The sequence below is a fragment of the Saccostrea echinata genome, unplaced genomic scaffold, assembly GCF_033153115.1.
Source record: "Saccostrea echinata isolate AGI-Se365-2 ecotype Australia unplaced genomic scaffold, CSIRO_AGI_Sech_v1 ptg000047l, whole genome shotgun sequence".
Classification (NCBI taxonomy): domain Eukaryota; kingdom Metazoa; phylum Mollusca; class Bivalvia; order Ostreida; family Ostreidae; genus Saccostrea; species Saccostrea echinata.
Genome location: NW_026889796.1, coordinates 10,672,046 through 10,687,020, shown reverse-complemented (window position 1 = coordinate 10,687,020; position 14,975 = coordinate 10,672,046). Strand labels below are relative to the sequence as shown.

General features: G+C 33.3%; 2 protein-coding genes across 2 annotated transcripts in view; both read left to right on the top strand.

Moving 5' to 3' along the window:
• LOC133202578 (uncharacterized) overlaps positions 1-14,975 on the top strand; it is a 122,894-nt gene that overhangs the window by 90,709 nt on the left and 17,210 nt on the right. The window lies entirely within an intron of this gene.
• LOC133202580 (methyltransferase-like protein 27) overlaps positions 100-14,975 on the top strand; it is an 83,554-nt gene continuing 68,678 nt past the window's right edge. The window contains exon 1 of the mRNA XM_061338419.1: positions 100-132. The gene's annotated coding sequence lies outside the window, so the exon portion shown is untranslated. The remainder of the gene's footprint in view (positions 133-14,975) is intronic.

The following is a 14,975-nucleotide window of genomic DNA, read 5'->3' as shown; positions in this document are numbered from 1 at the left end:
AATGGGCTGTTAGGTGGAAGAAAGCTCTGAGATCAGGAACATATCTTCATGTAAAATTTACATAGTGACTTTCCATAGGAGATAGCGTATTACCGAGTTTTGACCTGGACTATTTACTTGTACAAGCTACAGGTAGGTTGGGGAAACACTTCGAGATCAAGGTAATATTATCAATACCAAATATATTCTGCATGTATCAATGGCAGATAGGATTGTGGCGCATATTTAACAGGGCTATTATCTGGTACAAAGTACAGGTAGGTGGGAGAAAGCTCTGAGATCAGGGACATATCTTCAGGTTAAATTTATTTTCGACTCTCCACAGAAGGTAGGGTATTGTCTTGGACTATTAGTTTGGTGAAACTAGAGGTAGGTGACAAAGAATATCTGGGATCAAGGTTATTTTCTTAAATAAAATAAATATTGTTTCCATACAGAGTACGTAGAGAAATGGTGGATATTGTACAGTTTTTTAAGCTGGTACAAGCTACAATCATCTGCGATCAGGGCTATATTTTCATGTTAATCTTGTAAAAAGCAAAAGTATTTTGATTAGAAGTGTATACTGATCTGAGATTTCAGATCGTAATTTTTCCAGGATATGCTAAAATGAATTCAGCATGCACATTCTACGTAGATGCATGGGAGAAACATTTTGAGAGAACGTAATATCTTTATGTTTGATTAACCATTTGACTGTCATAGGTCTGTAAGAATATTAGCCTTTTTTGCAGAAATATTAGCTGAAACATGTACAAACTAACGTAGAAGGCACGTAGGAACGGGGGGGGGGGGGGGGGGGGTGGCAGGGGCTGCCCCCCTTTTTTCCTAACATAACTTCTTTCTATTGAAAATGTTCTTTGAAAGGCCAGTTGCCCCCCCCCCCACTTTTTTGTAACAGTAAAGGACAAATACGGATGATTAGTATTGTATTAATAAAATTTGTACTGTAAGATGTTGTAATTATACACCCCATCCTCGCCCCCGACGAAATAGGATCTTCGAGTTTGGGCAATTTTCCTTCTTTTTTATCGGCTTGTCAGCTTTTTCAGGTAAGTAATTTTTTTTTCTCTGGCTCCCCCCCCCCTTTTAAAAACGATGCTTCATCACTGCGTAGAGAAGAGAAATGAAATCATCTGAAATCTAGTATATATTTGCATTGTTAATTAATCTGGGACTGTCCAAAATATATAGGTGAAAAGTGTATATTGTGCTAGTTTTTGGTTTAAAGGTACGGATAGCTTGGAAAAAACCATCTGGGATCAAGACAATATCCCTATGTTTGTGCAATGTAGGTTAAGCGTATTTGATGAGGTACTCTCAGATGATACATAATTCAGGGATATTGGGATAAAGACATCTATAACATCAGTTTAAATTGTCGCCCGTGTGGCGCAGTGAGAGCGACTAAGTCTTGAGTCGTGGAGAAAGGAGTTGATCCTTTCGTCACGAGTTCCATTCACTTCACGGGACTAAGAGATTGGTTCTTCGGACGATACGGTATAAACCGAGGTCCCGAGTCGCGGTAGAAGAAAAAAAATCCCTCACTGCTAAATAGGCCCTGAGTGCCGAGTCTATCCCTAATTTAGACCTCTATCAGGTCTAAATTTGCAGCCCTCCACCCGTAAATGGTAGTGTCTCAATATGAGTGAACAAATCTCGAAGGGGCGTTAAACAAACAAACAAATGTCTAACATTAATCTGATACCTGTCAAAAATAGGTAGAGAAATTAGGTGCATTGTTTAGAAATATATATATTTGTACTTTCGATGGAAAAATAACTCGAAATCACCTAGTGTGAAATGTATATGAGCTAGAAAATTTTGGAGTAGCAAATGACGAGGAATATAAGTTGATAGATTAACCAATGTCTTGCTGTATTGCGTTTGGATATGCCTCGGTAAACCGTGAGTTTTGTGAGAAAATAAAATCTCGGCGCTAAGTAAGACATTCAGGAAAAATAAAATAAAAAAAAACTTTTGCAATCAAAAGAAGATAGAAAATGTGTTTTCTTTACTAATATAGGCAGATTTTTCAGTAGTAGTTTAGGTATGAGTATATTATTAAAATATTATTAAAAAAAAATACAGTAATTTCTATCTTACAACTTGAGTCGATTTTAAAAAATAATCCATCTTTCACTTATGGAATCGTCGCCTGCATGGGGCAGTGGTAAGAGCGTCTGCTCTAGAGTCGCGGAGTTAAGAGTCGATCCTTATGTCGCAGGTTCGAATTCCACTGCGGGACGTGGCCATGGAGACCGGTCCTTCGGAGGAGACCATATAAATCGAGGTCCCGTATCCCAGTAGGTGCTGGCACGAAAAAGATCCCTCACTGCTCAATGGACCTTTAAGTGCCGTGCATAGGTTATCACGGTTGGATTGGCTGTAAAAAGGGGTCTTAAGGCAGCCTCTAGACATGTTTTTTTTTAAATATTCATTTGTAACGATACGTGCCTGTTTCCAGGGGATAATACCACCCCCCTCGCGGATTTTCTATTCCCAATACACATAAACATTGCATCAATTGAAATACAAATGAATATTGGAAATATATATATATATCTCTAATAATATAGTTCAACGAATTTTATTTTGAATTTAAATGAATCCACGCTTGTCATCAATTTATCCATATTTGATGATTAATTTAAATGGATACATTGTTTATATGGACTAGTATTTCTACTTTTACGTGTACGACTTAATATATAATTACCAATTGTAAATTGCCAGTGAAATAAATGTAAATTACCTGTGAATATTAATATTAATTAAGAATATTTCATTTATTTCCGTATACATGTATTTTAACACATGTCGAATATTCCACCTACGGGTGAATAGATCTACTACATAATGAACGATAACTCGTACTATGAGCGATAACTCGTGTTCGCCTACCTGTACATTGTACCATCTAGTGTTAACCCTTTATTTACTAGTACCCTATTCTGTACCTCATAGATCTGCAGTAGAACTAATATGTTGACGGTGCGACCGTTAGGGCGAGCGCAGATACCTTTCAGTTTTAATTTAGATCGGGCTCGTCAAATCGCACGTTATATTTGCTACGTCTAGACTCTGACGTCATATGTATGTTGCATTACCAAAACGGAATCTGATCAATGCTTATTTTAATCAAGAAAGTTTAATCTACTATTTTTCTGCTATATATCCATTAAATCAAGGTGATTTTATTTTTTGTTGAATTTTTGTTGCTACCGCGAGAACGTAATCTGCGACGAGATGCAGTTCGCTAAGCATTATGGGACCACAGGTAACTGCGGAAAAAAATTCATTTGGATCAAGGTACAAAGTCCGAATTTTCTCTTCGCCCGGGCGTTGCTTTAAGAGCTCGCAGTGACGAGCGGCGCTATTACAATTCAGTCCCTCATTATTTAATATACACATGTACAAGGATATTTTGAGTCTATGAGTTTACTTGGCAAGCCTAAACTGAAAAATGATTTATTTTCAGTCTGGGAAGATATGGAATGGAAATTTTTAGAGCCTGTCGCCTTGTCGATACGGGATCGCATTGTTTCAAGTTTATATTTATTTATCCTTTTCGTAATTTCGTTTTAAAATGAGATAGATTTTAATTAAAGAAACAAAGGTCCCATATAAATAACGATTGTATTTCTCGATCTTTAACTTGGATGAAATAATACACAGTTACGGTACACTGTAGTACATCTATTATTTATCGAATTCTCGAACGTAGTTATTTGTGCTACGCTAAAATATCCCAATAGGACTCAAACCAGAAACATACCGTTACTGACGTCATCGAAATTTAGCTTAATAATTTTCATTATAAAAACAGCATTAATAAATGTTCTTGATGAATCATGAGAGTCCTATCTACTTAAGAAATAAATAACAAGGTTAAAAAAAATTCTCAGGGAAATGAACTTGGTTGGTCACTTGATCAAATCCTGTGAAGCCCGAAGGGCTTCTCAGTAGATTTGCTTATATTGAAAGAACAATGATCGTTGCTGAGAATAATCTTACTATTTTATGAGTTCTTCATATATGTTAAGTCAAAGGCGGTGGTATCATAAGTTTCAGTTTACGTACCTTCAAAGGAATATAGGGTTAAAAAGGTAAGTTTGTTTGTTTGTTTGTATGTTGTTTTACGTCCCTTTCGAGAATTTTTCACTCATATGGAGACGCCACCACTTGCCGGTGGAGAGCTGCAAATTTTGTCCTATACTTGGCACTTACGGTCATTGAGCAGTGAGGGATCTTTTTCGTGCCAGCACCTACTGCGACACGGGACCTCGGTTTAAACGGTCTCATCCGAAGGACCGTAAAGAGGTAAGCGTGATTTTAATAAGATTATTCAAACCATTATTCACACCGAAGGAAGATCTAACTGACAACTGTTGATTGAACAACAAATATCCATACATTTCAATTATCCTTGTCATCGCTAGCAAATTAGAATTCTCTGTGACAGAAATTTGTATTCGAGATATTATCTCGACGTGTGATTCGGTCACGTTTTGACCTCTGACCTCGTGATAAGTTCATACAGAATTGAACATATTTTCTCTGGAATAAGTTATCTTAGAAAATATTTGCATTTGTAAATATATACGTATAGCATAATTCCTGTTTCTGTTATACATGTATGATATAGATTTATACATATATACGAGTATATAATACAAAAACATACTTCAATCATAGTGAAACAAATCTCAATATATGCATTAAGATTTCCTCTTTAAATTTGCTTTCATTTTCCCCTTGTAGCTGGACAAGAGAAAAGGCAATACAATATCTTTTGAATTATACAGCATTTGATGAGACTAAGATAAACGTTGAAGTTGATCGATACATAACATGGCCAGGTCAAGCATGCACATACAAGATCGGCGAGCTGAAAATAAAAGAATTACGCGCTAAAGCCAAAGAAGAATTAGGTATTTTAATGTAGCATATATTCATTTATCTAAAATTTCTTTTCAAAGGACACCATAAATATGTTACTGCCAACAGATTGGTTGATTTACAGGATTTATTTTTAAGAACACTGCCATCACTCATGTAAAGATGAATATTTCTTTCTCTCAGATGAAGAAATTGATAAACCTAATGCATCGTAGAGATCGAGCTGCAATTGCTGTACATGGCGGACTAGCACGCTGCAATTGAATGGTCGGAAGTGGGGATGATTTAAGAGTTATGTTACTTTCTAAGGTTTAAAAATAATACAGTAAGGTAAAAAGTAAATTTAAAAACATCAGATATTTGATTTAAACGTTGATTGTTATCTTTAAACCTGATGAGTCATCTGCAACTCCTCTTTACCTTTATTTTGAGAATTTCCAGGAAGAGTAATGAAAATGCGTGCTTTCAGTCATTTTGAGGAAATATTGGCATCACATCAGGAAAAGAAAGAAGGATTTTTTTCGGAATATTAGTGCAATACTTATGATTAACGGCTACAAACCCTTGAAACCCCTAATTATTGTTAATTGTTTTATTAAACATGCATTTTCTTATTTCTGTTAAGAGGGCTCAAAACCAACTACCGGTAATGGAATGGAAATCATTCAACCGTTAAATCACTGATTGGCAAAGTTAATAATAACAATAATTATGGGAAATGTGTCCAGTGTACCAGAGTGCATGTTGAGGAAAAAATATGTGCAACATGTAGGCGTCGCTATGATGCCTAGCATATACAGAGTTGTAAATGCGAAACTAAAACATACTGTCAGTTGCCAAGAAAATTCAGCTGGAAGCAGTAGGACTTGGAAGAAAAAGGCTTGTATCTCAGAGAGAAAGTGAAATGCCCCAGATGAATACAGGTAAATTTTCATTAGGGCATGCAATGATCTACTGAATTTTGTTTATCCTGCTCGTAGGAAACTGGGATTGGCAGCATGGTTGCGGGTGAAGCCCAAATCCTGAAATAGAAGCTAAAATCTGAGGAGCCCAAAGTGCAATTTTTGGTACACTTGAATCTCTTATGTAGATCACATGCTATATGTTTACTTATTGTTTGAACTTTGGATATATGAAATGCAATTAATTAGCACTTAAGAAATTGTCCCAAAGTCTGATTTCATTTACTTCTCATATATATGTCTACCCCTTGGCAGGCACATGCTTGGCATTAAAAGAAACCGTCCCCTGCCACAGTAACAATCTCCTTTAATCTTGATATACTCAGCCATGTTTTGCTCTATTTTCTCCTTGATTACTTATAGATAATAAAAATTATTTTAATTTAAGACTTTTGCTAAATTAATGTAATAGAGACCCTTACTCCCGGTATCCAAACTCAAAAGTTGCACTAAGATCGAGATATCATCGTTGTCGACGTTAACAATGTTTCTTTTTTTCCTTAAAGGTTCAAAATTTGACATCAGAGATTTCCATTCCACTGTTTTGAAAGAAGGTGCCCTTCCTCTTCACATTCTAGAGAAAAATGTCAATCACTGGATTGCAAAAACAAAGGAAAAAACCCGAGAAACAATTAATCAGTGCACTTCGGGTGGATTCAGAATAAATGCTTACTTTAAAATATTTCTGATTATTTACATCATCATTTTCAATTAGAAAGTATAGATTCAGGTATATGATGTATATTATTAATATAATTGTACTTTTCAATTGATGGTTTTATTGTATAAAATACCCGTTATATTTTTTTTTTCAAAATATCCAATAGTTGTATTCATTTCTTCATTATTCGAATACATGTATATTTATTGTGTTTTTAAATGATTTGAAGTGAATAAATAAGCCGTTGCTGCTTTGTTGTTGAACATTCTTGAGATATTGAATATTTAATCTTCCCACTGCCTTGATGAAGTCTCTAACAAAAGTAAAACTGTGTGATCAAAGAATTTTCTATCTGATTCCAGGAAAGAACAAGGTTCACTTATGGACTGTTATGGCCCTGTGAATTTCTAAAAAAAAAAAAAATCAAAACTTTAAAATTTCACTTGGACTCTTGGTGACTGTATATTTATTAAAAAATGGCGAACTTTTCTCGCTATCCATTTCATTATGACGTCATGAAATGTGTCATTGTCCTTTACTCCTGAAAATTTCTTTAAAATGGCCAAAAGTTTAAGCTGTTTTCAATATTTTTGCATGGAACCCAACCTCTGATCCAAAATGTGCAATTACATAATTTAAGAACTGTTTGTGAAAATAATAATCCATGTTTTATTTTTTGGATAGACGGGTGGGCTCATATTTTAATTATTTGCTGAATGTTCTCAAATACACCTATTTTCTTCAAAATCGAATAATATTGCAATTTTACAAAGCCTGTTTTAATATCTGGGCTCTCAGAGGAAACTTTTTATAGAAACTGAAAGCACTAAGTGTTTACATGTACTTTTATTGATGTTTGAAATGGGACATTGGGTCTTGGTATATTACCAGTTAATGGTATTTGGGTAGGTCCATTGTATGGATAAAGTGAATCTTGCTCTTTCGAAAAACAGGTATTTTTGTAATCTTCGTTGAAGTGCGGTCAGCTAACACTGTAGTATCTATTGTTTTAGCATAGAAATGTTCACACACAAATAATCGGAAAAGTTTCATTCTTTATGATATTTTACTTGATCTTATTTAAAAAAAATAAGAAAATAAATATGGCATATAGTCGTGCCACATTATTGCTGTTCGCATTGGAACCTCCAGATGAGAAGGGAGTAGCCTTAACTTCATCAAACCTTTCTTCAACTAACATCTATTGTAGCGACATCGGAACAGATCTATTCTTAAGAATAAGGGAGAGCATATCTAGAAGATTAAATTTGCGCCTGTGTAATAAAGAAGATGCATCTTTTTAAGATGTTTAGAAAAAATGGCACACAAGAAAAGTGACATTAAAACATTTTGTTTTAGAATTACAAATATTTAAAGATTGGAATGACATTCACGCAGAGAAATAAAAGAAATAACCATTAAAATAATAGGTTCTTTCTCTGATGATCTTTTCCTTCTGTATAAATTCGAAATTCGAAATCCGAAATTCGAAATTGTTACGATGAAAATCTTAGAATCCATGAGCGTTTCGACTGACAAGTTTAATTTTTTTTTTCAGTTTCAGTTCAAACCATACGTTTTAGGTCATTGTGCTTTCAAATGTAATGTATCTCTGCATTGCCAGGTTTATATTATATGGTTGCTAGGTAAAAAGAAGTACTGTAGTCTATCTTCTTCCTCAGATTTTGGCGTTAGCAAGGAAAAATTGACAACTCTTTTATGAAAAACGTCATTGAACAATGAAGTTTTATTATTTTTAAAGCATGAGTAGATACAACTTGAAACAAACCAATATGACATTATTTTTTTTTTATTTTTTATAATCTCTGAAATTGTAATATCGGTTAAGAAAGGATAAGAGCTTCTAAGAGATCACAATTGAATGTTTTTCAGGTAGAGTCTGCACATGTCTACACACCCATGCTTTACAAACGTTGTGAAAGCACAAAAACATCACTTTCAGAAATGGCAGCCCTTTTCGTAATATTAAATCCCCAAGTTTTGAATTTGCTGTAGTGTCAATACACTAGTCACATTAAAATGTTGAGTATGGGGGAGGTAGATGCATCTTATTGATTGAATCTAATTTGATTGCCAAAGTATTTTTTGAGATATAATGCTAAAAGAGATGTGCTGGGGATACAGTAAAGAAAATTTATCTTGCTATGAGAATATGTATGAACGATGTGTTGCTTAAAGCATATAACATTTTAAAAATTAATAGTATTTTACACTTAATTTTATTATTTTTTACACTGCATATCTAAAACGTAATTTGAACAAACAATTTTTCTAAATGTTACGTTAATGGAGTAATTGTTTCATGTTTAATTTTTCCATTTTTATCACTAAAATCTAAAACCTCATTTTCATAACCAATTCTCCCAAACCTTTTATTATGGTGATCCTACGATTGTCCGTTCTGGGGACGGATAATGAAAGCAGGCATGGGCACGATTACTGAAAAATGTAATCGATTAATAATCGATTATTTAGAGGAATTTTCTGTAATCGATTATTAATCGATTACACTCGTTTTTGTCCTGTAATCGATTGTAATCGATTACTTTGGATGATATAATCGATTAGTAATCGATTGCTTCCAAGTTTTTATCCTCTCAAATTTCAAAACAATATTTAAATGTTAAATGGAAATGTTGATGACATCCACTGAAGTTTAAATGTGTTCCTGCAGTTTCAGTGCAGATTCTTTTAATGTTTTATTGCCTGACGCCACGTGCGTCAGGCAGTATAAGGATTAATTTTTTCAAGATCCGAAACTAAGCGATCATTCTTAATGAACTAGATTTTCTGGAAGCTGATTTACACTGGAATTTGTTACCTGCATTTAAACAAATACAGTTTGCTTAAGAAATAATCGTATTACTGATGCAAAATAATGATGTGTTTAATTCCTTCAGTTTTTTGGCATGCACATGTTTATTCTTTGCGATTCTTTGTACGGGCATGTCCGTGTAACATTTTTTCTGCTTTTCTAAACTACTGGATCAGTCCATTTGCCTTCTACAAAAGGGGTGACACAATCATTTCGCGCCAAATGTCACATGTAAATTATCTTCGCGCCTTTTTCTTGGATTGTTCTATTGAATGGGTGTGATAACTTCTATGGAAATAAATAAGGTTTATTCTTTTAACCTGATTCTTAAGCTTCAGATTTTTTATTAACAGTAATTTTTATCTCATTTTTAAAAGAACACATTTTATATGGGCAGGCAACACTAAAGCAATGGATTTGCTGATTATTCTTACTATTTATCCCATAAGTGAACTAGTCCAATCATAAGCAAACTCCCTCGACCTAGTAAATGGGACATCCCTTCTTGATTCAGTCTGTTTCCCACCTTTAATTTCAATATTACATTTATTAATAATGTACGTTACATGGTTAGGTTTTTAAAAAAGCTTAGAAAGTCAGCCAGTAGCATATTATTTCATGCTTTGTGATGAACAAGGATAGTAACAATAGTAGGTCAGTACCCATAGAGGAATGGGCTTAACTCATGTAAGGTTCTAAGCAAAGAATCGGCAAAATGAAGAAGACATCATTATTGTCAGGAGCGCCCATAGTATAAATACCGCACGGAAATTGTGTTAGGGATGACTTTGATTTTTGCAATTGGACCGTTAACTATGCTCTTATTATTTGATTTATTGGATTATATATTGATTATTACTTGGAATCATCTTGCCGTTAATTTAGTGATTGTATATAATTGCGATATGTTTAAATAAATTGTAGAATAGATAAACTTGAGTTTCATTTCAAGGTATGAGGAAGGATTTACGTTGCCATAGAATTTAAATACTGAGGACAAAATATGAATACGACCGCTCGGCCGGTGTAACGATGAAAATGACCCCCGTAGAATATTGACCGGGGGTCATTTTTCTACGTAGAAATTTGACCCCCTGGTCAATATTCTACGTAGAAAAATGACCCCCTTTTTCGTAGAAATTATGGCCTGGGGGTCATTTTTCTCCGTGTGGGTTGTAGAAAAATGACCCCGTAGAATAATGACCCTGTGTCTCTTTTTTTATACAAAAAACTGGTTTTGGTAGGAATATTCTTGTTAGACAAATACGTAGAGGTAAAATCACGCAGCCTAAAAGCTTTAAAGCTTAAGTATCAAAAGGTTACACTATATCTTACATGTACATCAATAATACAAGATGTTTTATCCCATTAAATAAAAGGAAAACAAATAACTCTAGGCTATTATGCTGTTCGATGACTATAAGAGCAAAAATACACGTGTTTGTTCTATATTAAAAAAAGTTTCCAGAGTCGTCATTAAAAAAAAAAGATTATTTACTTAGCTGGTGTCAGAGAGAGAAACTTAGATGTATATATGAATAAAATGCATGGTGTCTGTGTATAATTGTAATGATCCTCTTTAAATTTTACTCTTGGTAAATAATGTAAAAAAAAAATGAAAATAAAGTCTCCAGCGTTTTTTTTCTTCAGAAGTTACAAGAAAGATTAATGTTTTCGAACCCTACCCAAATAAATCTGCGTGAAAAAAAAATGTTAAGAAAATTAGATCTCATATATATCTTTGATTTTCTAGTAAAAAAAAACTTCTCATAAAAATATAAGGAAGATTAAATTTGTGTAAAACTAACAGACAGGACTAAATCAAAATTCCCGCGATATTCGTTCTCAGAGACAAAAAATGGTTAGCTCAAAATCTTTACCGATGTCTTTTGTCGTTTGCTAGTGTTAACAAAGCCTAAACAAAATGAGGCTTTTTACATTAAAAAAAATTGATTAATTAATAAAAGACGTGTTTCGTATGAAGAATTGACACAAGTTTATACACAGTAGTACATATTTCCCCTTTTTACTTACACATAATAATGTTTACCAATAGAAAAAAACCGAATGTTGCATTCTGAAAAAGCTTCTCTGCCTAATTTAATTTACATATTATTTTTTCCCTAAGTATGATTGGCAATATTAGCACAATTGAAGTTGCGTTTGCAAGACTACATAGAACTGAGCCAAAAAAATATTGTAACACATATTGCGTTCGAATTAAGTACGTGATTCGTGTCAGCGTATCTATAGTGGTAAGTTTTGAGGGAGTGGCTAACGAGGATGTAATTTAACCCACTCTTTAAATTTGCTAGCCTATAGAAAACAAATCTGGCCATGTCTTTCCTATACACAAATTAAGCGATCTTGCTGTATGATAAAAGGTTTTAAAAATATAAGAGTTTTTAGGATAAAAGTAAACAAAAAACTATTTTTCTTACATCAAAAATACTTTAAGGAGTTACATAATGCATATGTGCATTATGATGTAGATTATATATGTATCTATATAATGATCAGGGAGGGGGAGTATATTGCCAGTACATGTATTTCTATCACAATCTAAGGGCACTCCTAACAAACATTTACTATAGTAACTATAGTTTACTATTATTAACTATAGTAAATATTTTGATACTTTGAATTACTATGAAACTTTGTTTGGAACTTTTTTTAGATTTCAAAGCTGAAACTTTCTTAAATTGATATCAGTAGTGTAAAATTTTGGGATGATATGTTAATGAGCAAGAAATACGAGGGGTAATTAAAAAGTTCGCGAACTAATTGAATTACTTCCATAAAAGAAATAAAATCAGATTTCGATGTTTATTATTTTTTTAAAATGGTCCTCTCCGATTTGAGTACACGAATCACGTGATCCAGGCGGTCACGTGACATGCTCTGTAGCTTTCTGTTCAGAGAAATTAAAAGATTTTTCCGAGTCTTATATTTCTTACCATGCAAGTTATTTTTTATAACAAGAATAGCCCATTTGTCACGAATAGGATTGGTGGATTAGGGTATCTTTTCCTAGAATGAGTATGGTGACCAGCACAACCCGACTCTTTTGTATTGGGTGCGTCATTTATCCATTGTGGATAAAGTATGGACGCCGTCTTTTTATCATATATGATATGTTTAAAATCTAGGGTAAACGATATTTTACGGATTTAATAATTATATTATTCTCCAGCTTATTTTCACTGGGCTGCAGAACAAACCTCATTTTCACCACCTCCTTTCCTTCACTAAAACAATCAATCCAATTAAAGATTGAAGTTCCGGCAAGTCTTTTGTCTTCATAAATCTTGTCAAATTATTATATGCTACAGTAACTGCAAAGTTTAAACTTTAAAGCCGTTCGTTGCTCAAGTACGACTGAGTCAACTATTTTTTGTCAGGTCATCTACATATTGAGTCATTTTTATATTGTGACGTCACAAACGTGGAGCAAACATCTGTTATAACTTATAGAACATGTTTATGAGTAATTGTGTGTCAAATTTCATTTTGATCTGAAGTGTGGTTTTGTAAATAAAGAAATAGTTTACGAACTTTTTGATCACCACTCGTAGTTCCCATGTGCACACATAAATTTAAGAACATAAAATTTAACAATCATATATCATAAAAATATTTTTTTTTTACTATAGTAAAAACTTTGATACTGCATTAAACTATTGTTTACTTTGGTAAACTATAGTTGTTTTTCTTCTTTTTGATAGAGACTATTATTGCTTTTCATATAGCGATCCTGATACAAACAACATCCATGTGTATAGTGTTTCATAGTTAACATTATTTAGATACATTCGTTTTCCCTCCTACGGTACAAATAATATAATTCTACAGACAATAAATGCATTGTAAGTACACAGATTACAGGGGAAACAAGAAATCTATGAGCTAGTGCTCTCTAGTAATACCCCACCCGCACAGACAGACGATAAAGATTTGTACCAAAATGAATACCACTGTATAGCATGCCGAACCAAAGAGTGTGTTAAAATTTTAAGCATCTGCGATGAGTTGTTGCAGAGAAAATTGTTCCGGACAGACAGACATACACAAACACTCACCCCCACAAACAACAGAGAGATTCGCAGAGTAAAAAGTATATACCACCATTTCCTTCGGAGCGGGGGTAATACATGTAATATTCATGTTATAAATAAAGATAAATGAACCTAAAAGAAGAAAAAAGATAATACATGCTATTAAAAATGAAACAGTAATTACAGTTAATGATAACATCTCCATATTGGACGCTTCATATACCGTGCTTTCTCTAATTTTTTCCTTGTCTAAAATAATAATACAATACGTATTTTTTGTTTCAATGCATTGGTGTATCCAATAACTGATGTAAAAGCTGGGGCGGAGGCAGGTTGAATGCGGGCACAAATTTTAATCTAGAAGTATGCGCCCGGCCACAAACTTGTCCTTTAAATGGTTCCCGATAACATCTACTCTAAACAAGTATTCAGTCAGAAACACATGTCATTTTCGGAACAAATCCGATGAGGCAAAACCCAAAATCCAAGAAAAAAAAACGGATTATATATATATATATATATATATATATATATATATATATATATATATATATATATATATATATATATATATATATATATATATATATATATATATATATATATATATATGAATTAATGCTCCTCAATAATGTATACTGGACAAGAGAACAGGCGCTTCAATACATGCTGAACCACACATCAGCTGATGAGATGATTCTTGCAACCGAGATCGACCGATATATAACATGGCCAGGCCAAGCATGCGCATACAAAATTGGGGAGCTCAAAATAAAAGAATTACGAACAAAGGCCCAAGATAAACTAGGTACAGTTTTAACAAGATTTTTTATACATTAAGTTTTAAGGAAGACTACTTTCCTTGAATTTCTAATTGCTGTGAGTATTGTCGAAACATCACTGGTAGGAAATGGTTGACCCCACTCTTCCACATTTTTTCTATCTATTTAATCAACTTGTCTATAGTTAAATTGATTTGTAGCAGTTCTTACAAGACAATCTTTTAAAGAAATTTTACGATTAAACCATTTTGATGAAATCTAGATTTTCGATATATTAGTAAACTGTATAGAACCAGATATAACAATTACAGATGGACGCATGTATTAAAAATATTTGCAACCGTGCTTTATTCATTATTTTAATACTTATTTATTTTAGATAGGCTATGCATTACAATAATTTTGGGATAGCACTATCCTTAGTGTGATGGTTCAATATTAATATTATTTTCATTCAAGGAACCAAGTTTGATATCAAAGTTTTCCATTCGAAAATTTTGAAAGATGGCGCCCTTCCTCTGCGTATCCTAGCAAAGAATGTCAATCTGTGGATCGTCGAAACAAAGAACAAGCCTACAGAAACGAAAGAGCAGTGCACTTCCAGTTCCCCTTTTCTTGATACTAACTTGAAATTGTTTCTAATTATTTCCTTTACTTTAACAGTAAAATCATAGATTTAACTCCAACTCCCTTTTTCATCATTTAATGCACATACTGTAATATTTTCAAAATAACTTCTTTATCATTAAAATTCATTTTGTTATTCATTTTTGTATA